This window comes from Notamacropus eugenii, chromosome 1 (assembly GCF_028372415.1).
Source record: "Notamacropus eugenii isolate mMacEug1 chromosome 1, mMacEug1.pri_v2, whole genome shotgun sequence".
Lineage (NCBI taxonomy): Eukaryota > Metazoa > Chordata > Mammalia > Diprotodontia > Macropodidae > Notamacropus > Notamacropus eugenii.
In genome coordinates, this window is record NC_092872.1 from 474,654,445 (window position 1) to 474,679,564 (window position 25,120).

Genomic DNA, 25,120 nt, shown 5'->3' on the forward strand with positions numbered 1-25,120 from the left:
CAGGGAACCTTCGGAAGTAGAGCATTCCTGCCTCGAAGGCTCGGCGTGGCCAGAGGCGCGCCAGCTGTGGGAGGCTTGGGGCCCCAGCGGTGTGCCAGCTGCTCACACCAGTGTGGGACAGAGGCCTCGCTTCTGCCGGGGTTTGGGAGCTCAACTGAGTCCCCCTTGTCCCTCCAGGAAGCGCTCCGCCTCTCCCTCCTTACTTCCCTCCTCTCCGACTCCCCTCCCCCAGCTGTGGGAGGAGCCCGAGCCACCGCCCGGCCCAGGAGAGGAGGACCGGGACCCGGAGCTGGAGCAGGACTGGGGCTGGAACTAAGAGGCTGAGCGGTCATGTGGGTTGCAGCTTGAGCCCTGTCCCGGGCTAGAGCTGTGGCCGGGCGTCCCGCGGGCTCCTCGGGCCCGGAGGGAACGATCCCCTCGGGGATGCCCCAGAGGTACCGGTTAGGGGTTGCGGCGATTACTCGGTGAGGCGGGGGTAGCACCCCGGACCTACGGCGTCTGCAGTGGGTATCTGGGAGCCCAGAACCGAGGAGCGGTAAGTCCAGGCTGGTCTGCCTTGGGATTAGGGGCAAGGGAGGACTGGACTGGAGGGGACGGGACGGGACAGGACGGGGCTGAACAGGGCTGAACAGGGCTAGGCTAGAAGGGGCGGCCCTGAGCTGAGCGGACTGGAAGTTTGGGCCCGCTATCCGCCCTCTCTCCAGCCCAAGGTCCGAGCTTGAGGGTGCGAGCTAGGGAAATGGAAACTCCTGGCCCGAGGGGAGACTGTCCACAGGAAAAGGAAGAACCCAGGTCGAGGGAGTTCCCGTGACTTGAACGGAACCTTAGCTCCCACATCCACCCGAGAATATATCTTCCATGTGTCTTGCGATCCCGCTCTGGCCCCGCCACCGGAGGGCGCCCCGTTTCCTCCCAAGTCTCAGGGTTTGCGAAGAGGAGGCTAGGGAGGTGTCCCCTCTAGCGCCCCATTTCTACGACTGACTTCGTTCAGAACCTCTAGCGGAGTTGGACATGGCATAGCACTACTCCTGACCTGTGTAAAAGGGAATCTAGGGAGAGGGAAACTAACCCCAAAGAACAGGGCTTCCTTCATCCCATTTGTTTCGGGATGCCAGATCCTTGCAGTTTCTCCATCTTCCCACTCCCTCCCCCCAAGTCCTCAGTAGTATTGAAACCCTGCTTAAGTCCCACCCCCCCACTCCCGACGACCGCGGAATGGGTGGAGCCCAGGTGGACTGGGCCGGACTGAGAAAGGGGGTGTGCTGCTGGGTGTCTTCCCAGAAGTGTGTGTTTGCAAACTTGTTTTTCCCCCACCACAGAAGCTGTCTGGCTCTCATTTATTTTAGAACAAGGAAGGGCAGTAGAGGCCCCCTTTTCCCTTACCTTCCCTCTTTTCATATGATGCATCTTCTGGAGAGACCTCAAAACCGTTCCTCCACCCTCTTCTTTCCCTCCTACCATCTGATAATAGCTGGCAACTCCCCTGTGAAAAGGGGAGGAGATATTGCTGTTGGAGATGCTTTCAAGGTTTGGATACTAAATAAAGGGTCCCAGGAAGTCCTATTGAGAAGTTAGAGGATAATGTCATTTAGAGCTGGAGGGGACCTCTAGTGCAAATCCCACATTGGAGCTGCAGTTTTTAAATTGACTTCTTATTTAATGGCACCCTTTGTATGGTGGAAATGCCTTGTTGGTCAAAGTCGAGGCTGATTTGACATGTTTATACTGTGCTCATCAAATTCTGGGCTGGAATGTTTTAGAAAGTCATAAGGTAGGGTAAGGGAGAAGAGAGAGCTGAGTAGGGAGATGGTAGTAAAAATCAGCCGTCCTTACTTGCTCATGCTTCAGGTTGCATGGATAAAAGGGGCGTCCGTCATTATGGTGCCTTAGACAGTTTTCTTGGAAGAAAACTACTTGGGGAGAATGGGTTATTGGCGCTGGCCTTGAGGCTGAGCGACTAATAGGACCTGGGGTCTTCTGGCCTTTGAATTTCCATAAAGGCAATAAAGTCCATCCATCAGTGAGCACAGAGCCCTGTGGTGCAGTGGAAAAAGTGGTCCAAGTTAGGAGACTTAGTAAATTACCTGTGTGCCCATGGGCAAATCACAACTTCTTTAAATCTGAGTTTTTCCTAGTATCAAGAAGGGATAGTAATTCCTTATTCTCCTTGCCTCTTGGAGTGGTGTGAGGATGAAACTATAATGGGTGTGAGAAAGTGCTTTGCAATACAAATGTAAAAAATTATTATTATAACAATTTTCCCGGCCTTAATGTTAGTGGACCCTGTGCTCCTCCTTTCCCATGATAGAGTGTGCCATTGTCGGATGAACAGGACAAGTAGAACATCTAACTAGAATCATATTTTCTTTATTAAGGACAAGCAGTGAAGGAGACTGGTTTTTACACGCTAATTCCACTCTAGGTATGTTTCTTAGGATCTTATCCTGGTTGCTCATATTCTCCAAGAATTAGCTGTGAGAATCATGGGTACCTGAGTTGTAGAATCCAAATAGCTGTTTGGCTGGAGGAACAAGTGGACCAACCTTAAGACTGGTGTTAACTCATTTTTCCCTATATTACTTCCTCCTTTTTAAGACCTTATTTTGCCAAGTGTAGAGGAGAATGATGGTGGGCCTTGGCACCCATTCCATATGACTGCTTTGAGGGTATGACAATTCCCAATGAGATTCTCTCCCTGCTTCAGCCTCAAAGTTTAGTAACTGATATGAATTTGCACACACACATACCTACCCCTTCCTATTGTCATTGGTAGTCATTGATAATAAGTCCAACCTACTTATGCCCACATTCACCTCTCCATTGCCCTTTAAGTAACCTACAATTTATTCTTAAGAGACTATTCTGAGACTTGCAGCTTTATGACATTACCTGAAGAATATTGATGTTAAAAAGATGGACCTTTGTTTTATGGAGAAACTTGGCATCATTGAAGGCAGTACACAACTTCCCAAAGACAAACCCACATGCTTTCTTCCTTTTGCTCATTTCTGGGCCCAGTTCATTGTCCATCTTTGGGATCATTCCAAGTCTGACAGACCAGCTTTGCAGGTTGTATGTCCAACTCCATATTGCAGTCTAGAAAATAAGCATTTTTTATCCACTTGTTTTTTTTTCCCCTTATGCTGCTATTTATGCCAAATTCTTTTGAGTGATCTCATTTAGGAGGCTCTGCAATGGTCCAGGGTTTGCATCACGCAATCTGCATAGTGCCATCTTCATATGGGAGTATTAGGAAAACCTCATCTTCTATGGAAAATCTCTTCTATTTGAACTTTCAGGTAGATGTCTTCCATCACAGTGGCTTATACACTTGCTAAACATATATTTCCCTGCTTTATACCTTATTTGATATTAATGAGAGGGTCAAAGTAATCCCTGTTGTTAAAAGAATCTTGTCTTCCCTACTCCACTCAAATATTCAAATGGTTCAGTGATCTCATCTATGTGGATACTTCCTCCTATCATGCAGATTCCAACTTTTCTGTGCCTGTAGTATTTATAAGTGCAGTAATTGTATGACCTTTGGCAAGTCATTTAACCTCCGTGGTTAAATGTTTCCCTGATCTGTAAAATGGTGATCATTTGGCAAGCTTAAAAGTGCTATATATTATTGTTCCCCCAAGTACCTATTCTACCCCTTAACCTCATGATGTAATTGAAAGAATATTAGATTCAGAGTCAGCTGACCTAGTTCCGGCTATATTATTAAATTCTGTATGAATTTGGCCAAAGTACTTCCCCTACCTGGTCCCCCAGTTTTCCCAACTATAAAATAAGCTGATCTCTAAAGTCCCTTCTGGAGGTTGATGATACCGCAGAAGGTGAGTGAATCAAGGACAAACCTAGGGCTACTGTCTAGTACAGGGGTGGGGAACCTGGGACCTTGAGATTACATGTGGCCCTCTAGGTCCTTAAGTACAGTCATTTAACTTGTGAAGTTTGGATTCAGTCAGAGGGCCAGACCTGAGGACCTAGAGGGCCACATGTGACCTTGAGGCCCCAGGTTTCCCACCCCTGCTCTAGTAAATGGGTCATTTCTCAAATGAGATGCCCTGGATATTCCCCCTTGTTTGCTTTCTAAGCTTTAAGAGAGAAAGATGAGAACAAGCTGAGGAGGCTTCAGGGTACCATCATCTTGACATTCATGGACTCATAAAATGTTAACACACTCTTGCTAACCAGGCTGTACAGTCAGGGACCGCCTATCCTTCCCCTGTGATATTAGGGATCCAGCTCCCAAATGAGAAGGAGCCCCTGGGGTGAAAAACTAGAATCCCTCAGGCTTAATGGGTTGGGACAGTGTGGCATAGAGGAAACTGAATTTGACCTAGGGTCATGTGATATAGGTTCAAATTCATGCTCTGCCACTTACCTTTGTGACCTTGGACAAGTTACTTAACTTCTCGGGGCCTCAGTTTCCTTCTCTGCAAAAGGAAGGGGTTAGAATAGCTTTTCTCTTAATCTGTTATCCTCTGCTGATTCCTCTTTTCCCTGCTTCTTGGGAGGCCTCACAACACAGTCTTTTTGCACCGAGGCTGTGATTAGATTCCATATATCACTCTCTTATTTCTCTAGCTACCCTTTACTTCCTCTGCTCCAGCTTGCCACTTCTGTGTGATCAGCTTTAGGCTTAACTGGCTCCCTGGGAAGGAAAAATAACTTCAGGGAGTAAATGAGCTGTTGAGTGGTAGGGATTAGCTCAGACTGAGATCTGTTACTCACTCCCTTCATTTGCTTGAACCCCTCCAGCAGGATTTTCTTCCCTGAAATCACAGGTTCAGATTCTTTTTTTTGGTGTGACTTGGTGTCAAGAGTATAGGATTTGGAGTCAAAAGAGACATGGGTGTGGCCCTTGGCTCTAATATTTACTAGTGGTTTAACCATGGGCAAGTCATTCAACCTGTTTGAGTCTCAGTTTCCTTGTCCAAAAAAAGAAATGACTCCATATCTACCTAGTTTGTAACTCTAGGGGAAATACTTTTAATGCTTTGTACATATCTTTATTGTTATTATTCCCTCAGGAAGACTTCCTTATTGGGATAGACCTCTCAGCCTACCCTATGATAATAATAGCTAGCATTTCCATAGTGCTTTAAGGTTTGCAAAACACTTTACAAATATTATCATATTTTATCCTCACAATAACTCTTAGAGGTAGGTGCTATTATTATTTAGATTTTACAGATGAGCAAATTGAGATAGCCATCCATTAGTTAAGTGGGTCACACAGCTGGCTAGTAAGTGTCTGGGGCTGGATTTGAATTTAGATCTTCCCTAAATTCTAAACTCCAGGTCCAGAACTCTATCCACTGAGTCACCTAGCTGTAATTCCTGTTAACAGCATGAAATATGAACGTTAAGTGCCTACTATGTGTAGTAGGGTCCTGCTTGAATGAATTTCACTAGACTTCTTTCAGCCAAAGAAAAACAAAGTTTAGTAGATCAGTCATATTGGGTTGACTCACCATTTGTGACACTTGTCTACAGGCTGGCCAGATGGAATCTGAGCTGGATTGAATCTCCTGCCTTCATGGAGGCAAGATGGAATTTATATACAGAAAGACTATGGGCGGGATCTGGGGGGTGGTCTAGTAGTCTGGGGTGATGGGAGGAGGGATTTAGGGAGGGTCTTGAAGAGAAGTCCAAGGAGGATCTTAATGGGACTGGGGTGACTACAGGTCAGAATCTAGGGAGTCTGATGTTGTCTAGGATGGGAAATTGCTGGAAGCAATTGGGAGATAACCAATCTTGCTGGGCTGGGGTAGTTTAAGGGGAACGGACTTGGTTATGAAAAGCCAGATTAAGTGGGAAAATTCTAGGAGAGTTCCAGGAGGTTCCTAGAGGCAGTACAAAGCCTAGGCAAGATCTGGTCCCTGACCTCATGGAGTTTATACTCTAATAAGAGGATAGGATACTGACAGTGAGGATTATCATCTACATCATTAGTAACAGCCCCCTCCTTCTAAGCAAAGGGGACTTCATCCTTGCTGAATGAGAAAAATCTGTTCTCACTGGAGGAGCTCCCAAGACCTTTTCACTTAACTCTACTTGGACCAGGGGCTAGAACTAGAAACAGTGAATTGAAGATAGGCAGGTTTTGGATGGCTATTGATGGGGTTCAGACTCTGGGAGTCTCCTTGAGCTCCTCTTGAATCTTCCCACTTAATCTGGCCTTTCTTACACAAACCTAATCGTTCTACTCAGGTCTCTGTTGCACTCCCCACCCTTGATCCCATCAAAACCCCATTCCCCAGGCTGCCGACCATCAAGATAGGCTGCCCCTATCAAGATCTCTGAATTGCCCCACCTGCTTCCCACCTAGGCGCCCCCTTGTCTGCCCCCTAGTCTGTCTTGTGATAGCCTCCAGCTATTTCCAGCCTTTGACCCTCCTTGGATTCCCTCCTTGGACTTTTCCTCAAGACCCTCCCTAAATCCCTCCTCCCATCACCCTGGACTACCAGCCCCCCCCCCCCCCCCCAGATCCCTCCTATACTCTTTTCTGTATTTAAGCTCCTCTTGCCTCCATGAAGGTGCTCAGATTCAATCCAGCTCAGACTCTGTCTAGCTGGGATTCTATCTGCCCCTCTTGTGAATACAAGCGTTACAAATGCTTAAGTTCCTTAAGAGGCAACCCAATTTGGCGAATCTTTAATAAATTTTGTTTTCTTTGGCTTTAAGAAGGCTTGAATCGAATTCATTTGAGCACAACCCAGACTGTTGGTATTTTGGGGTCCACAATCACCACTGAACCTCGTCATTTATCATCACAATTTTCCTCATAATCAGAGCTATTGAACAATTGGGGAGGATGCTGAAATCCTTATCAGTGGAAGGCTTTGGGCAAAGGCTGAGTGGCCATTTAACAATTCTGAAGAAGGGATTCCTAGGTAAGAATAGGGTAGATGGAGATTCTCTGGGATTCCAGCCAAATCAGAATTCCTACAATTCTGCAACTAAAGTTGAAAATACTTCAAAGGTTCCATGGTGTAAGATAGGTAATGCCAGCACACAGCGGGGCTGCTAGCACAGGTTCACTCTTGATCTGGTCAACAGAAAGACAGCTTTGGAGGGGTTAATTATTTTATTCTAGTCCAGTCTTTTCATGAGGGTTGCTGATAATGGGAGCACCAGTTCCTACAGCATTTTGTAATCACCCTTTTCACAGGGGCTAGAGAGAAAGTGAGAAGGTGGGGCAACTACTCCTACATCTGGATGGGGTCATTTGAGACAGGCGTAGCTTGTGGCTCTCCTGAATCCCCTCAAGCCTCCATGGGGGCTGGTTGAAGCAAACACAGATTCCCCCCAAATTTTGATGGAGGCTGATCAAGGCCCACACAGAATTCCAGCTTGTGCATTCAACTCTAAGGGTTCCCCACTCACTGGCCAGTGCCCACCTCCTTTATAGGGTAACAGACAAAGGAGGCATATTGCCAGCAATAGCCTCACAAGTTTACGTTATCTCACCTTTATATCTCACTGCGCAGTTGCAGTGGATATTGACAATTTAAGCACAAATGTTTGTATTATCTGTCATTTATATAATACTGCTCAAGTGTGGTGGAGGTGTTTACAAGTCATGAGGCTGGGAAATCGAGATTGTTATGGCAATGGATCCTGGAAAACTAAACTATAAGAAAGAATAAAAAGAATCTACTTTACACACACTAAAATCTACCTTACTTACACATGGGAAAGCTGATCTTTCCCTTAAGAGCCAGGTACAGCACTAAGGCCTCCCTGAGTGAAACAAGAAAGTAGAACTGAGGAAAGTTCAGCCTCAGGAGGTTATGTGTAGGTAGTGGGAGGCAGCATCACAAAGTGCCCCATGCTAGACTTAGAGTCAGGAAGACCAGAGTTAAAGTTCTAGCTCAGATGTTTAGTACTTAGATAAGCCATCTTATTTTTCTCAGACCTAACTGTAAAATGGGGATAATTGCACCTACCTCACTGGGTTGGTGTGAAGACTGAATGAGATAAAATATGTAATAATAGCTAACATTTATCTAACACTTAAAGGTTTGCAAAGCAACTTATTTATATTATCTCATTTGAGACTCACAACAACCCTATGAGGTAGGCTCTATTATTATCCTTATTTTACAGGGAGAGGCTAAATTTGCCCAGGGTAACCAGGTTAGTAAGTATCTTAGGGAGGACTCAAACTCAGGTCTTCCTGACTCCAAGTCCATCACTCTCCATTATGATCATTGCTTTTATGTAAAGTGCCAAATAAATGTTAGCTATCATACACATCAGTTCTGCTTAACATAACATGTTTAATGGCATATTTGTCAGTCTTAGTATTCTCAGGTACTAGGGGATGGGGATGGGTTTTTAACCAATAGAAGCAAACTGAGAAGCTCTATTCTTTTACTTTTTTTATTTAATTAATTTATTTGTTTTCAGTTTTCAATAATCACTTCCATAAGTTTTAAATTTTCTTTCCCTCCCCCAGACAGCATGCAGTCTTATATGGGTTTCTACACATACGTTCTTATTAGACACATTTTCACAAGTCATGTTGCATAGAAGAATTAAAATGAATGGGAGCAATCATGAGAATAAACAAAACATAACAAAAGAGAAAATAGTTTGCTTCATTTTGCATTCTGATTCTGTAGTTCTTTCTCTGGGTGTGGATGGCATTCTGCATCATGAGTCCTTTGGAAAAGTTTTAGATCCTTGCATTGCTGTTAAGGGCTACGTCTATCAGAAACCATCTACGCATACTATGGCTGTTACTGTGTATAATGTTCTCCTGGTTCCTGAGCAGCTCTATTCTTCTAAGCTCATCAGGTGTATATATCCTTCAGCTAATACCTTCTGCCTTCTATGACTGTTAAGCATGTGGCCCAAGTGATGGACATTCTGAAAGTGAAGGCCCTATGTGGCCAGTGTAGGTGAGTGCTAGGGGGTGCTATTGGCAACCTAGGCCTTAGACTAAAGTCAGGTGCATCCACCCTTGGGATCCCGAATGCAGGCTTGTGTTTGAGCCATGGAAAAGGAGGGACACAATGCACCTTTATTAAGCATGTACCAGATATCAGACACTGTGCTAAGTGCTGAGGGTTCAGAGACAAAAACAAGACAGTCCTTGTCCTGAAGGAGCTTATATTGTACTAGGGAGATATAATATGTACACAGAAAAGTAAATACAAGCTAGGTGCAAAATTATTCAGGTCATTTTTTGCTAAGGGAATTGAGAAAGGCCTATCTTAGGAGGTAGCACTGGGTCTGAGCACTGAATGGCATAGCACTTTCAGGAGGCAAAGATGAAGGAGGAGAGCATTTCAGGTATAGATGTCAGCCTGTGAAGACGTGGATGTAATTGCATATATGCAGAATAGAAAGTCCTTCGGTTTAATTGGATTGGAGTTTGAGAGGGAAAATAATGAGTAATTAGCTTGGAAAGATAGACTGGAACTGTATTATGAGCCTTTAAATGCCAAATAGAGGAGTTTGTATTTTAATTTAGAGTAATAGAGAGAGCCATGGATATTTAATGAGTCCAGGGGATTGATGTGGTCAGATCGGTGCTTTAAGAATATCAATCTGGCAGCTGTGTGGAGGATAGAAGATAGAGAATAGAAAGATGAAGCATAGAAAATGGAAGACTGGCTTAGGGGAGACTAGTATTATTGCAGAAGTCCAGATGGGAGGTGATGAGGCCCTGAATGAGGGTGGTTGTGATGTGACTGGAGAAGAGGGGGCAGGTACAAGAAATGCTATGGAAGCAGAATAAACAAGACTTAGCAACTGATTGAATATGGGGGTGAGTGATATTGAAGGTCTAGGAATATAACTCCTAGGTATTGAACCTGGGTGACTGGAAGAATGGTGGGGTTCTCAAAGGGAATAAGAAAGTTAGCAAAAAGGGAAGGCTTAGGGTAAAATATGATGAGTTTTCTTTTGGATATGTTGAATTTGAGTTGCCTATGGGATATCCAGGTAGTTGGAATTGAGAGAGTTGTTCAGTCTTTCAGTTTCAAAGAGGACCAATGCCATCACAGATGTCTTGACTTGTGAATGAATTGGATTTAAGTGAGGTAGAGTTGCACAAAGTCATCAGCCCTGCTTGTTCTTCCAGGGTCATCAAATTCCAGTGGTAAGACAAAAGTCAAGGCAGTGGCCCAGGGTACAGTGGATGAGCTTGGCATCTTTGATGCCTGACCAAGCTCTGAGCACTTCACAGCACCTGCTTCAGCCACCTTCATGGCTGTTGAAACAAAATGTTCTCATCCACCCATTCTGCTAGGGGAAGTCTTCACATGCCTGGACTAGACATCTCCCTAACTCATGGTTTGAGGCTTGAGATGAGAAAGTAGAATTCATGAGAGAGATGAGTGGTAGATGTGTAAATTTGGGGGTTGTAGACATATTCTATGTAGTTGGTGACACAGTGAACAGAGCACTGGGCCTGAAGTCAGGAAGATCTGAGTTCAAATCTATTCTTAGACACTTACTATCTGTGTGACCCTAGGCAAGTCAAACCCTCTATTTGCCTTAGTTTCCTCAATTGTAAAATGGAGATCATAATAGCACCTACCTTTCAGGGATATGAGGAGCAAATGAGACATTTGTAAAAATAACTTTAGTGTAGTACGTAGCCTCCTGTAGACACTATATAAATGCTGATTCTCTTCCCTTCCTCCATGATGGTTGAACCCACGGATATCACTGAGAGAGACAGGATAGAAAGACAAAAGGAGAGGTCTCAGGATGAATTTCTGAGGGAGAAGGATATCGATGATCCATTCTGCACACTAAATTGAGGATCGGTTGAACTAGTAGAAGGAGAACCATGACAGAGCAATATCACAAAAACCCAGGAAAGAGAGAGTATAGTGTGAGGGAATGGTATATAATCACTGTATCCCCAAAGATGGACCAACAGAAAGGAGGAGGCCTCCTAGGGCTGGGGAAAAAGTTGGCTGAGCAAGATAAAGACCGAAGTCTTTAAAAGCAGGAATGGCTTGGGGGTGGTTGGTTAGAGGGGAAATTTGGACCTAATCATCACCACAACTAGGGCATTCTCTTGAGGCTTCAAAGGAAGACATTTTCTGGCAGAAAAAGAGGTAGATTTGCTTCACAAAGTAGGAAGTAAACTTAGCAAGTCATTTCCCTAAGAGATGGATTTTTGATCTAGAACTTCCCTTCACTGATATATTGATAATTTGTCTGCAATTTATAGTTTCTGATAGTTGCCTAGAGACACTATGAGAGGTGAGGGGACTTAGTCATGGTTACATGGATAGTGTCTGTCAGGAGCTGGACTTGAACTTGAACTCTTTGTGACTTCAATCCTCTGTACTATGTTGTGATAGCTTTCAAAGAATATAGGCTGGAAACAAATCGTAGGTCATAGGCATTTAGAACCAAAAAGGGCCTTAGAGATCAAATAAGGCAGCGTGGACTAATGGAAGGAGCCCTGGATTTAGAGTAAGAGGTTAAGGGTTTAGAGCTTGGTTCTATTGTTTACTACCTGTGTGCCCTTGGGTAAGTCACTTAACTTCCTTTGACTTCAGTTCCTTATCTATGAAATGAGGAAGTTGGGGTAAATGGCCTCAAAGATCCCTTTCCAGCTGTACATCTGTGATCTCAGACTTAGTCCATCCTCTTCATTTTATTTCTTTTTTTCTTATTAAAAAATAGCCTTTAAAAATAAAAGCGAGCACTCTCATATCTTGATATATTTCATCTTTTTATAACAAAGAAAAACAGGTTAGCCTGACTCACTAGCAAAATAACCAAGTCTGACAATTTGTGTGATAATCTGCACCTCTGGTCCCCCACCTCTCTAACAAAATGAAGGATGTGTGTGTGTTTTGTTCTCTATTCTCCAGGTCTAAAATTATTCATTGCAGTTGATACGAGTTCACTTGCTTTTTCTCTATCATGAAGAGGGCTGCTGTGAACAAGTTGTTAGGTAAGGAAAGGAAACAAGCATTTATTAAGCACCTACTTGTGCCTGACACTATGCTAAGCACTTTATAAATATTATCTCATTTGATCCTCACAACAACCCTGGGAGGTATCATTATCCCCATTTTACAATTGAAGAAATTGAGGCAGAGATTAAGTGAATTTCATAGAAAACTAGTAAGTTCTTGAGGCCAGATCTGACTGTAGGTCTTTCTGACTTCTTTCAGGCATATGCCCAATAGTAGGATAAATGGGTTCAAAACTGTAAATAGTCTAAAGATTTCTCATAATTCCAGCTTGTTTGCCATAAATGGTGAGCTAATTCCCAGCTCCACCAACAGTGCATTAGTGTGCCTGTCTCTTACAATCCTTCCAAGTACTGAATGCTTCCATTTAAAGAATCATCTTTGCTGATTTAATGACAACTGCCTACAGAAGAAGAGACTGAAACCCAGAGAGAGATACTGATGTGGCCAAGATGACAGAGCTAGTCCGTAATAGAGTTCACATCCAGAACTCCTCACTCCCAAACTCTTGACTTTCATAATGAGGATAGTTCAGTCCACTATCCTCATGATGGCCCCAAGCAGGTTCAGAAAAGGTTGAAGTAAATACATTCAACAGGTTATTAATGGAAATATAAGATGTTTGGATTGTTGCTTTCAGAAAGGACAACTTTGGCTTCTGGCTGGCAACTGCTCCTGAGCCACCCACCTTCATCATTTGCTTCCCTGATCACCAACTTAACCCACCCTGGTCCTAAATTTAATAAACTAAAAGCCCAAGTGAAGCTGGTGAAGTAGCCAGGTTCAGACTGATCCTGTGTTAATAGGGAACCAGACTCCTCCTTTCCACTGGTTGGACAGTTTTCTTGGCAGCAAAGCGTGTGGGGGCTGAAGGAGGAAAACTGATTTGGACAGTTTTCCAAGGAACCAGAGAAACGAACTTTTGTTCCCAGAAGGAGCCTCTTGGAAATTCTCCAAGATTCTCTTATCTTGCCTCCATTCATTCAGCAAGCATTTATGGAGCACTCGTTAGGTGTCAGATCCTGGATTGGCCATTGGCGAAACAGACAAAAAAAGAGAACAGTTCCTATCCTCATGGAGCTTATGTTCTGTTGGAATAAGCCATTCTCACCACCCACCTGTACAATTATAATAGCTTTCTTGTGGGCAGCTAGGTGTCCCCAGTGGGCAGAGCTCTGAGCCTGGAGTCAGAAAGATCTGAGTTCCGAATCTGGCCATGCATACTTGCTAAGCTATGTTACTGTAAACAAGTCACTTAACCTCTGTTTGCCTCAGTTTCTTCAATTGTAAAATAGTCACAATAACTGTACCTCCCTCCTAGGATTGTGGTAAAGATCGAATGAGATTATATTTATAAAGCTCTTAACACAATGCCTAGCACATAGTGGGTGTTATATAAATGTTTCTTCCCTTTTCTTCCCTTCCCCTTCTTCTGCTTCCACTTTACTGCCTTCAATCCATCCTCCATATATTTAAAAATCTTCAGTGGTTCCTTATTGCCTACCCAGTAAAACAAACTCTTTTGCCTAGCACTCAAGGCCCTTTTTTTAACGTCTCATATTATCTCCTTAGAAATACTTTAAGTTCCAGCAAAACTTGACTTTTCTTGTCCTCTGAACATTCTTTCTAGCATCTCCTGATTCCTAGCATTTATTCACAGTTCTGTCTTGCCTAAAATGCCCTCCTTCCTCTCCTCACCTGTTGAATTCCTCCCCTGCCTCTAAAGCTCAACATAAATGCTGGCTCCTTCAGGAAGTCTACCCCCAAACTTCTCACTCTGTTAATAAATTGGTAAATTTTCTTTCCCTTAGAGAGCAAGTAGCACTTTGTACCTCTCTAATGTATATTTTATTTTTTAAATAGATTTTCTTTCCAATTACATGTAAAGAAAATTTTTAACATTCATTTTTAAAAATATTTTGAGTTTCAAATTTTCTCCCTCCCTCCCTAAGATGGTAAGCAATTTAATATAAACTATATTATATACATATATACATACACAAAAATATATGCACACATACACATGTATATGCAATTATATGAAACATATTTCATGTTAATCATGTGAAAGAAGAAACAGACCAAAAGGGAAAAAACCATCAAAAAATTAAAGAAAGTGAAAATAATATGCTCAATCTGCATTCAAACTCCATTAGTTCTTTCTCTGAATGTGGATGGCATTTTCCATCGAGTCCTTTTGGAATTGTGTTGGTTCATTGTATTGCTGCGAAGAACTAAATCATTCAGTCAATCACTGTACAATATTACTGTTACCATGCACAGTGTTCTCCCAATTCAGCTCACTTTGTTTTGCATCAGTTCATGTAAGTTTTTCCAGGTTTTTCTGAAATCTGCCTGCTTATCATTTCTTGTAGCCTAATAGTATTCCATCACAATCATATACCACAGTTTGTTCAGCCATTCCCCAACTGACGGGCATCCTCTCAATTTCCAATTCTTTGCCACCATAAAAAGAGCTGCTATAAATATTTTTGTGCGTGTAGGTTCTTTTCCCTTTTTTAATGATCACTTTGAGATACCGACCTAGTAATAATATTACTGGATCAAAGGGTATGAGAGTTTGATTGCATTTTGGGCATAGTTCCAAATTGCTCTCCAGAATGGTTGGTTCGGTTCACAATTCCACCAACAGTGCATTAGTGTCCCAATTTCCCCACATTCTCTCCAACATCTAGTGTATATTTTTTGTGTGAGGGTTGGAGTCATCCTCATATTAGACAGTGAATTTCATGAAGGCAGGAACTGTATCGTAGCTAAACATTGTCTCTTTTTTCGCGCAGAGCTCTGTTCTTGAGCTGTTTATAAACATTTGTTGGTTGGTATCATGAGCACAGTCAGACACACTGTTGGACTGAACGTGATCATTGGGGTGGGCTGGGCTGTCATTTGGGAGCCAAGTGGATGACTAATAAGTCAACAGGAAATGCTGAGAACAAAGATCTGGACTTGGGGTCTCCACACCTTCTGGGAAAGTCACTTGGTCACTCCCTCTTCAGAATTCCTACATACTAGCTTTTCCCCAGCTGGAGGGCAGCCCTTTCTCTCCTGTTTATTTCAAGCCTCTGTTCTGAGGCATCTCCTCCTGGAAGGTTTAAGTGATTAATAATAACTCACATTTACATAGCATTCCAGAGCATTTCATTTGCGGATTAAAAAACAGAAAACTTAAGACTCAGAAGGTAGCACAGTGTAGCCAAAAGAGCCTGGGTTTCAAATCAGAGGAACTGTATTTGAATTCCATCTCTACTACTTATATACCAGTTGGACAAGTTAGACAAGTTGCTTAACTTCTCTGGGTCTCAGTTTCCTCATCTGTAAAATGAGGAGTGTAGGAGTGTAGATGAGCTTGAGGATTACTGACACTTATTACTGACCCTGAATTTATGATCCAATGAACTGACTTTGACATGGTCAGACAGCAGTAAAAGTGCTTGAGGTGGTAATTGTGACTCCAAGTTCGGTGCCTAGTTCTTTCCATTGTGGCTTTCTGCCTCTCTAATCTCATCTAGTTAAATTTCTTTTAGCACTTTGAGAAATCTGCCGATACAGAAAACTGTATCAGTTCATTTCCGCTTCTGTTCTATGTAAGCACTTTTATGTCTAGTTGTATGGTTACGTCTTTGGTCCCTAAGGTCAGGGACTCAATGTCCCCCAAAAGTACTCATCTCTGTAAACAATAGGCTTGATTTTGTAAGACACAACCTACTGATTTTGTAGGACTCAACTAAGCACTGACCCTCATTATTTTAACCATGTACTTGCTCCTAAACCCACATTTCTCCTTTTACCTGAAAGTCCTTAAAACACCTAACTGGGTCTTTTCTCCTGTGAGACCAGGGGTTGGGGGAACAGCAGACATCAAAATGTGTTTTGAATCTGGAAAGATCTATATGAACTGATGCTGAGTGAAGTGAGCAGAACCAGAACATAATGCACAGTAACAGCCACAGTGTACTGTACAAGGACTGTTTCTGATAGACCTAGCCCTTCACAGCAGTGCAGGGACCTAAAACATTTCCCCAAAACTCATGATGCAAAATGCCATCCACATCCAGAGAAAGAACTATGGAGTTGGAATGCGGAATGAAGCGATTATTTTTGTTTTGTTCTTCTCATAGTTTCTCCCATTTGTTTTTAACTCTTCATGCAACATGACTGATGTGAAAATGTGTTTATAGGAATGTATGTGTAGAGCCCACACATAAGATTGATGCCATCTTGGGGAGGGAGGGGGAGAAAATTTGGAACTTATGGAAGTGATTATTGAAAACTGAAAACAAGTAAATTAATAAATTTTGGGGGAAAATGTGTTTTGAGATCTTCAGAGGCTAGCACTGTAAGATAGCCCAGTAGCTGAACCCAAAGGATGGGAACTTCAGGAATGAGGAAGGGAAAGCTGGTATTTGCATATTAAGTGGAATTTCTGTCTCAGTTGTTATGGAAGGTTCAGGATTCTTCTCATTCCAACTGTGAGGGAGAGGGCCTGAGAATGAGGCTGGTGAGAGAAAAATGTAGCCTAATTGTTAATATTGAGAAAAGAGAAATGAAAAAGAGGGGGATCTGGGAAAGGATGGGAGTAGGGATGGGAGGTTGACAGCTATGGGGGAGCCATGGGGACCAGGCAACTCACTAGGCAGCTAAAGCAATTTGGAGGCCTTTGACATCTGGCTTCCCTCCCCAACACCCGCTCCCACTCTCAGATTGTTTTCCATATGGATGAGGAAATGGACTGGAGGAGTTGCAGGTGGTTGAGCCCTTGGGGTATGTTGGAAGGGGATTTCACTTCTGGCCAAGTCTCTTCTAGGCAGTCTTTTATATCTATGGTGATGGGCTAGAGTGCCCCAAACACTTGGTTACAAAATCTTCCTTTTTGGGGTGCCTCCTGCATGTAAGGTGCTCTGCTAGGTCTAGGGTACAATCAGAAAAAGAGCCAACAGGGTAGATTCCCCATAATATCCTTCCCATCTCACCCCAATCCCATCTGCCTGTGCACCTTAAATGTCCTTTTATGTCATCTACATATCTCCCAATTCCATTAGCTTCGATCATTGAAAATAGGGCAGCAGCAGTGACCTCACATTTCAATTTGCTCTCCTCCAAAGCATTTTCACATGCACATGCACTTTCTCTTGGAGCCTAACCACAGTTCTGGGAGGAAGTTGAGGAAGAGAGAGATCCTGAGTTTGGGAGAGGTGCAGTTCCTTGCCCCATGTCCCATGATGAATAACTATCCCAGGAAGTGTAGAACTCAGGTTTTCTAGCTGCTGCAGTGTTTCCCACTGCACCAATGTCTCCCAATATGTCCTTGCAAGTTTGTTTTAGCTAAGCCTTTCATGTGATGATGGTCTGGTATTCTAAGGATGGGGACTGACTTTCTGAATAATATCACTAATGAGGTTTCTATATCTAGAAAGTAAGGTTATCCTCTGTACCCGAAATCACTGACAAGAGGAGCAAGTATGATGTCTGATTGAATAGGAGGAGGAAAGAGGGGACTTAGGGGGAGAGCATCTCTCCCCCCATCATCATCCACAGCCAAGAGCATTAAGTCTGAGTCTATATTTATCCCTGTAATGGCCTGACTGTAAAAGAGTGAGTGTGTTGGCTTGTGAGTGCAGCAACCAGCAATGGTAGTTAAGTGTTTCTTGCTCCCCTTGGTTTCCCCATCCCCCTGGCTGCTGGTACTACCTGCAAAAAACGTACCTAATTGCTGAAGGGGGGTGGAGGGGGGAGTAGCCAGGCTGCAGCATTGAGCTTAGAGAACACAGAGCAGAGATCACCCATCCTTTCCCCCCAGAGAGTTGGGCAAGCCAGAAAGGGTCAATCCATTTAGAGAGTATGCAAACCTTGGGTTCCTGAATGAATCCCCCTCCACTGCATTATCTGAGCAGAGGCAAGATATTATAGGAATTTGTTTATTGAGTAGAGAGAGGTAGAGTTTGATAACCTGAGATTTTTACCAGCTTGGAAATTCTAAGAATCTTAACATTCTCTGACTCTTTTTTATTTAAGTCTCCAATCCTAAAATTCAAACATTCTTTGATTCTAATATTCTAAAAACTTTGTGCTTCTTTTTCTCATCCTCTTCCCCCATAATAAACAATTGACTGTCTCATCCCATCAAACTTTTCCATCTCCTACTTCTTTATCCTATTCCACCATCCTTCTCTTCCCATCCTGACTTGCATAGGGAGCTAAGGATCCCAGGAGTCCTCTGTTCCCTTGAGGGAGGAGCTGGGGGCCAGGATTTCAGGCTTCTATATCTGGTCTATATCTAGGACTTTGTGAAACAGCCCATTTCTTCTTTAGTCTTTCCCATCAGAAAAATGGATCTCATTCACATATTGGTATATTTGGAGACTTTGTTGAAAAAAAAATTTAACTTCCGGTTATTTAGCATATTTGGGGAAATAGAATGTTCTGGTTAATCTAGTTGCTATTGACTAGAACACACAGACAATCATTAGTCAAAAATTTAGAATACAGAAAAGTGTACTTTAGTGAAACTTAGTTGGACATAATTTGTGCTGCTAGCTCTTATTTTTATAATGCTTTTAAAGTTTGTATCCTAGGATATAGGCAGTGCAAATATCACCTTTCTCGTTTTGCAGATGAAAAAGTTGAGTCTCAAAGTTATGAGGTGTTCATGGAGACATAACAAGTTAGTGGCAGAGCTAGGACAGGAGCCCAATCTCTGTGGTTTGGGATGTCAAGTCCGCTTACTTTAGGGAGCTGCAGGGCGTAAGGGCTGCATTTGGGGACAAAAAGCAGTGCATATCTGGCTGAACATACCAGCAACAAGGTTTCTTATCCAGAAAGTGTGGTTTTTCCCTGCCTCCCAGCCCAAATTCACTGATGAGAGGAGCAAGTACTTTGTGAATCTGACTGAATGAGCAGATAAAGAAATGGGACTGGAGGGCAGGGAAATCAAAGATATTTTGTGATCCTAGGTTATTGTTAATTGAGGTTTGCTAGTGGAATGTCAGATAACCAGCAATTTGAGGGAGGTTCCCACACCTCTGAGCCCTGCCTGCTTGAGCCTCCCAAGGCAAATGATTTCCTAACCTGCCTCCTTCTCACACTACTGTTAGTTTCTCTCAATGAAGAAGAGCAAGGCTCTTCCTTTAGTGTGAGCTCTGGCCAACAATCCAGGGGAGGTTGGTGAGGCTCTGATGATCACTGTCCTATCTGTCTCTCCATCTCGCCTCTTTCTCTCTCTCTCTTTCTCTCTTCCTCTCTCCTTCCTTCCCTCCCTCCTTCCCTTCTTCCTTTCCTCCCCCTTTCCCTCTCCATCTCCCTATCCTTTTCCCTCTCCATCTGTATCTCTATCTCTGTCTGTCTTCTTTCAGAATGCTTATGCATTTCCATAATATCCTGACAAATGGATCTACCCCTTTGGGATCTGACTTCAAGCTGAATGGGACTCATCACTGGGATGGGTATATCATGTGAGTGAAACAAATTCCTCCCTTGGGCCTGATGGGAAGCTGGATGCCACATACCTACTGGGCATTGGGCTGATCACTTTTGCTCAATCTTGGAAGGATCACATCTAGTTCTTGCTGAGGGAAGGGGTGCCATGGGCAGCACTGGCCAGGGCAGAGGTTGACTCAATTTCATATTCCTATAAAGGCTCTATAGTAGGGCAGGAAAGCGCTTGGTAGAGCTGATTATGATTGGATAGGTCATGTTTTTGAAATTTATGCTCTTTATCTCCTGAACTTTGTTACTTTCTATTTACTTATCTGTGCACATGTTGTATGATGCTACTAGACTATAAGCTCCTCCAAAGAAGGGACTGTTTCATTTTTTATCTTTGTTTCTCTAGCACAGTACTTTGCACATAGTAGGTGCTTAATAAACATTGTATTAAATTGAATTGGAATACTGTGAGTCTTTCCCTACACAAACTTCCTTATATCAATTCCCCTACCTAGCCTGCAAGATGGGTTTGTTTTCCCCATTTTCACTAATAAGAGAAACTGAGGCCAACAGATTAAATTTCTCATGTAAAGTTCCCTTACAAAACAGTGGAAGAACCAAAAACATTGTGAACATCTGTCTTAATTCCATGAGCTTAATTCCCTGTCACTTATCCTATGCAATAGATCACATTTATACAGCACTTTAAAAAAAATCTGCATCTGTAATTTCATTGGTAAATTGAAGTCCAAGAAAAGAAACTCCTTCTATCAATGTAGATCAGGAACTTCTTTGCACTTTACAATATTAGAAAGTTGCCTGGAGTACTGAGAGGTTAAGGGACTTGACCAAGGTCATGCAGCCAGGGTGTGTCAGAGCTGAGAATTAAACCCAGGTCCTTCTGACTCTGAGACCCATGCTCTATCCAGTCTCATATACAGTTTATTTAAGTGCTTTCCTCCTAACAGGGTTTAAGGTAAGTTGTGCCTGACTTTAATCTAAAGCTAAGAGACATTTATCACTTCTGCAGTCATACAACCAGGGTTAAGAGTTCACACTCAATCTTGGTCTCTTGAATTCATGTCTTGTTCTTTTTCTACTATTGGCACTGGTTGCCTTTGCTCTCTCAAAGGGTCATATATGAAGAATTGGAAGGGACCTTAGAGGTCATCAAATGCAACAGGAAAGTGAAATGAAGAGTGTGGTCTAGGTCACACAGCTAGTAAATCAGGCAGGATACACACTCAGGTCTTCCTATTCACAGTCCAGCACACTGTCTACCATGCCAGTGGTGGCAAACTCAAATGGAAACAGATTCTAGTGGGCCACATACTGACTTAGAAAAGCACAAATGTATGCTACCTATGTTGTACTGTGTTTTTATTTAGTTAAACATTTCCTAATTACATTTTTTTGGAAGGCAGTTGGGGTTAAGTAACTTGCCCAGGGTCACACAGCTAGTAAGTGTCTGAAGTTGGGTTTGAACTTAGGTCCTCCTAACTCTAAGGCCTGTGCTCTACCCACTGCTCTACCTACCTGCTCCCAATTATGTTTTCATCAGGTTTTAGCTGTTTGCTGCTGGCCTACAGACACTTTGAGCTCTCTCTCTCTCTCTCTCTCTCTCTCTCTCTCTCTCTCTCTCTCTCTCTCTCTCTCTCTCTCTCCTCTCTCCCTCTCTCCCTCTCTCCCCCCCCTCCCTCTTCTTCTCCCTCTCCCTCCCCATCTTCCTTTCTCCCTCTCCCTTCCTCTCTCTGTTCTATTCTTTTCTGGAATGCTATTTTGCTCCTCAGAAGCTCTCCTGTTCCCTTTCCCCTCTTCTCTGTCCCCACTCAGGCTCTGATCTGCCAGAAGTGGTCCCTGTCTATCCTGGGTCAAGTATACAGGTCCCAGTCCCTGGCTACAGGCCAGTAAACCCAGAGGAAGATATGTCTTCTTCTTCTGCCCAGGTTGTCCCTCCCCAGGCGGGGATTAGCCAAACCCCAAATTGCCTGCTGGGATGCTACAGGAGGTGATTATGGGCTTGGGCTACATTAGGCAGAGTTTCCATCTGGGCCAGGAGGTTCTCTGCAAATGACATCTTGTCCAAGTAGGGTGGGTGGTGTTTTTTTTTTCCATTGCGTCAGGCCCTCTCTTCACTGTGCACAGCCCGCACTGCTGGCATTCACAGTAGAGGGGCCTGAGTATATGCTTTGCCCCCCAGCCATCTCTCAGGGCTCCTAAAGAGCCATGTGTTCCTTGTTCAGATTTCGGAGAGCTACCCAGGTGGAGGGTGAGTTATGGGGTAGGAGGTATCCTCTGGGCTTTGCCCATGGAGGGAGGGAGTGTTGGGAAGGGTGGTAGGTACTGCCCATTTCTCAGACTTCATCTGCAGGGTTCTGGCCTTCAGGTGGGTTCTCCCATCCTCCTCCTGGCCTCATTGTAAGTGTCACATTTTGGAGGCGTGGGCATTGAAGGGTCCCAAATTGGAGAGTGGCGGTAGTTGGTTTCATCAGCTACTTTTTCCTTGCTGCCTCAGTGGGGGAAGGGTGGTAGGTTCCCACTCCCATATTGCCAGTGCCTACAGCCCTATTTGATTTCCCAGAAGAGATTCCCTTCCCCCTCAGTTCAGAAAAATGCTGGCCCTTTCTGAAATGCTACCCAGGGTAGTATTTAACAAGGAATTCTGAAATTGTTTCCACCTTTCTTAACTGCGAGTCCTCCGTTCTTATCTCTAGCACTGGGATACCCTTTTCCTCATTTCCATCACTGATGAAGTTCCTTCTATTTTGGACACTTAACTGTCACTATTCTAGGCTTAGCCTCCTGCCAATATTTATTTTTATTTATAAGAAATTTTTATTGATAATTTTTGTTTTGACATTATCAAAATTTCTCCCAGTATCCCTTCTCCTTCCCCTCCCTAAGAGCTGTCCCATATAACAAATAATATATTTTTAAAGAAAATAAGAGGAAGAAGAAAAAGTCAGCAAAACCAATGTACCAAAATCTCTGAAAATATATATAATACTCCATACTTGTGGACTCGTCACCTCTGCAAAGGAGTGGGATAGAGGTATCTGCTCATAATTCTTCCTTAGGACTATGCTTGCTCTTTGTCATTTTGTAAAATTCACTTTGGGTTGTTGCACAGTTGTCTTGTTTTTCTGTTTACCTCGTGTATTGTTTTCCTGTCTCTGTTTACTTCACCCTGTATCAGTTCATATAAGTCTGTGCTTCTCTGTATTCATCATATTTGTTGTTTCTTATAGCACACTAATATCTCATTACATTCATATATTACAACTATCTGAGCCATTTCCAATTGATATACCTACATTTTCTAATCCATCAAATCAGCATTTAAAGCACTGGCTATCACCTTGCTCTGTAATGAAGCCACACCTTTTATTAGGCCATAGGTAGGAGGGATAAGATTGAGCAAAGGTCTTCATGTGTCAGAAGCTTAAAGAGAGAACAGACTCCCACTAGAGGGCAACATATAACTGGAACTGGGGTGGGAGGGGGCAGGAGGGAAATAAGCATTTATATAGATAGCACCTACTATGTGCCAGGCAGTATGCTAAGGGCTTTTTAAAAATATCTCTTTTAAACCGCCCCCCCGACCCTAACAGGTAGCTACTGTTATTCCCACTTTATAGTTGAGGAAACTGAGGTAAACAATGGTTAAATGACTTGCTTCAGGGTCACATAGGTAAGTGTGTCTAAAACTAGATTTTAAGTTATGTCTTCTTGACTCTAACCCTAGCACTTTATTCACTGCAACACTTAGCTTCCGAACTGGAGATGAGAGGAGACATAGGAGACTGCCTTCTGGGTCCTTTCTCTTAGGGAATTAAACATTAACTGTCTTAATGACCTTCTTGGTGGTGGTGGTGGGGCACTGTTTGGAACATGTAAGGGAGAGAGAAATCAACATCTCAGTTTGAAAATTGCTGGAGAAGGGTCTGTTTTGGCTTTGTTGACTTCATTCTCCTGATAGTCTTTATTAAGTTTTCCCTCTGTTTTGGGCTCTGGACAGAAACTTTATTTAGATAAGATGGGGTGTCCCTGCTTTCAAAGAGATTAGAATCCAGTGGGAAGGGAGATGCCATACACATGTGGATGACTCTGATGTGCTTATTCTGTAATATTATATATAAGAGAGGTGAGAAGTCTCTGTGAAGACTGAAGGGGAAGGGTGTTGATCAATTTGAGAAGGAACAGAGAAGACCTCCTAGAAGGAGAGAGAGACATTTGAATTGACTTTAAAGGATAGGAATGGAACAGGAAGAAGGATAAGCAGCCTAAGCACAGGAAACAGTGTGAGTAAAGACCACATAGGGGAAGAACAGAGCAGTGCAGCTTGTACACTTTCATTTGTTGTTTCCAAGAACTGTGTTCTCTGTTCAGATTTGGTACCTGGGGAAATCCTAAAGGAGCCCCGGAATGGGAGGGAGAGAGTTGGTAAGTGCCAGGGTAGGGATAGGCAGAGGGTTGGCTTTCTGGTACATAACATCTTTGCTTTGCATTTTTAAAAGCAGCCTTGAAGTTAAAGCCAAAGTATGTATCAGCCCAAAGGTAGTTTTGAGTACTGATCTGCTTTCTGGAAGGCACAGGGAAAATAGGGACTAATTGCGGGGAAATAATACATTTGGAAATCTTTCTATTCTGGGAATTGTGTGTGTGTGTGTGTGTGTGTGTATCTATCCATCCACTTGAGGTCAGAATAACTTTGTTTATCTTGGCATCGATGGGGAAAATAACATAAATGTAGTCTGGAATGTAGAGATTGGAATGGACAGGAAGAGAAATTAAGAATCTTCTTCCTGCTCTGCCTCTGCCATCTGTATGCTTTGTTTTTGTTCTTTTCTCAAAGGACATGAGCATTAAGATTTGTCTAAATCATATTTGGAATACTACCCACAACCACTATTAACTCATCCTCATCCTCATCATCCTCAACATCCTTATCTCCCACATTTTGTGCAGTTTTATACTCTCCAAAGCCCTTCCATGCCCATGCTCTCATAATCAGGGCAGGAATTATTCTCTCTGACACATAAAGCAACTGATGTGCATGAAGGCTAAATGACTTGCATGGGGTCACACAACTAAATATTGTTATAGCCAGGCCTAGGAAGCAGGGCTCCTGGTCCTTTTCCACTGTTCTTTCCAATGTCCTGTTTCTCATGAAAGATGGAGTAGGTCCTTAACTCCACATGTGGGAATATATATCCTAGTCTGTGTAAAGTAATCTACAGGAAAGATTTATACTGTAGGAATCACAGACCATTTTTCCTATCACCCACTGTCATGTAAAACAGAAACACTATTAGCCATTCCTGGGATGCCTGTTGTTTTAGGATACAATAGTAAAAGCCAGTGCAGCAAGAAAGGGTCCGGTGTTATTGCCAACTCCTACAGTCCAAGATGTAGCGTGGGTCTTGGCATGACAATTTCAGAATGGTTGTCTGGTCTTGTTATTCTTTTCTGATTTTAATAAATTAAATTATTAAAAATCTAGCATGGGATCTAGCATGGATTATCAATACAAATAACCAAATTTAGGAGCTATTGATATTTAAATGAATCAGTCTCATTACATAAAGTATCGTGCCACCTTTTTAGTCTCCTTCTCCAAGTCCCCAGTTAGGATCCTTTGTCCATTTGTTCTCATTCATTTTTCTTTGCATAATCACAGTGTCTCTGCTATTCTTCTGGTTCTGTTT

The 25,120-nt window shown here is 43.0% G+C and overlaps 1 protein-coding gene across 3 annotated transcripts in view; it reads left to right on the forward strand.

The window, feature by feature from the left end:
• The first annotated feature begins 243 nt into the window (after positions 1–243).
• The window catches only part of CPNE2 (copine 2), a 91,931-nt gene continuing 67,054 nt past the window's right edge, over positions 244–25,120 (forward strand). For 2 of the 3 annotated variants that reach the window (XM_072632315.1, XM_072632316.1), the window contains exon 1: positions 244–535. The gene's annotated coding sequence lies outside the window, so the exon portion shown is untranslated. The remainder of the gene's footprint in view (positions 536–25,120) is intronic. The other variant, XM_072632317.1, reaches the window with a different exon arrangement.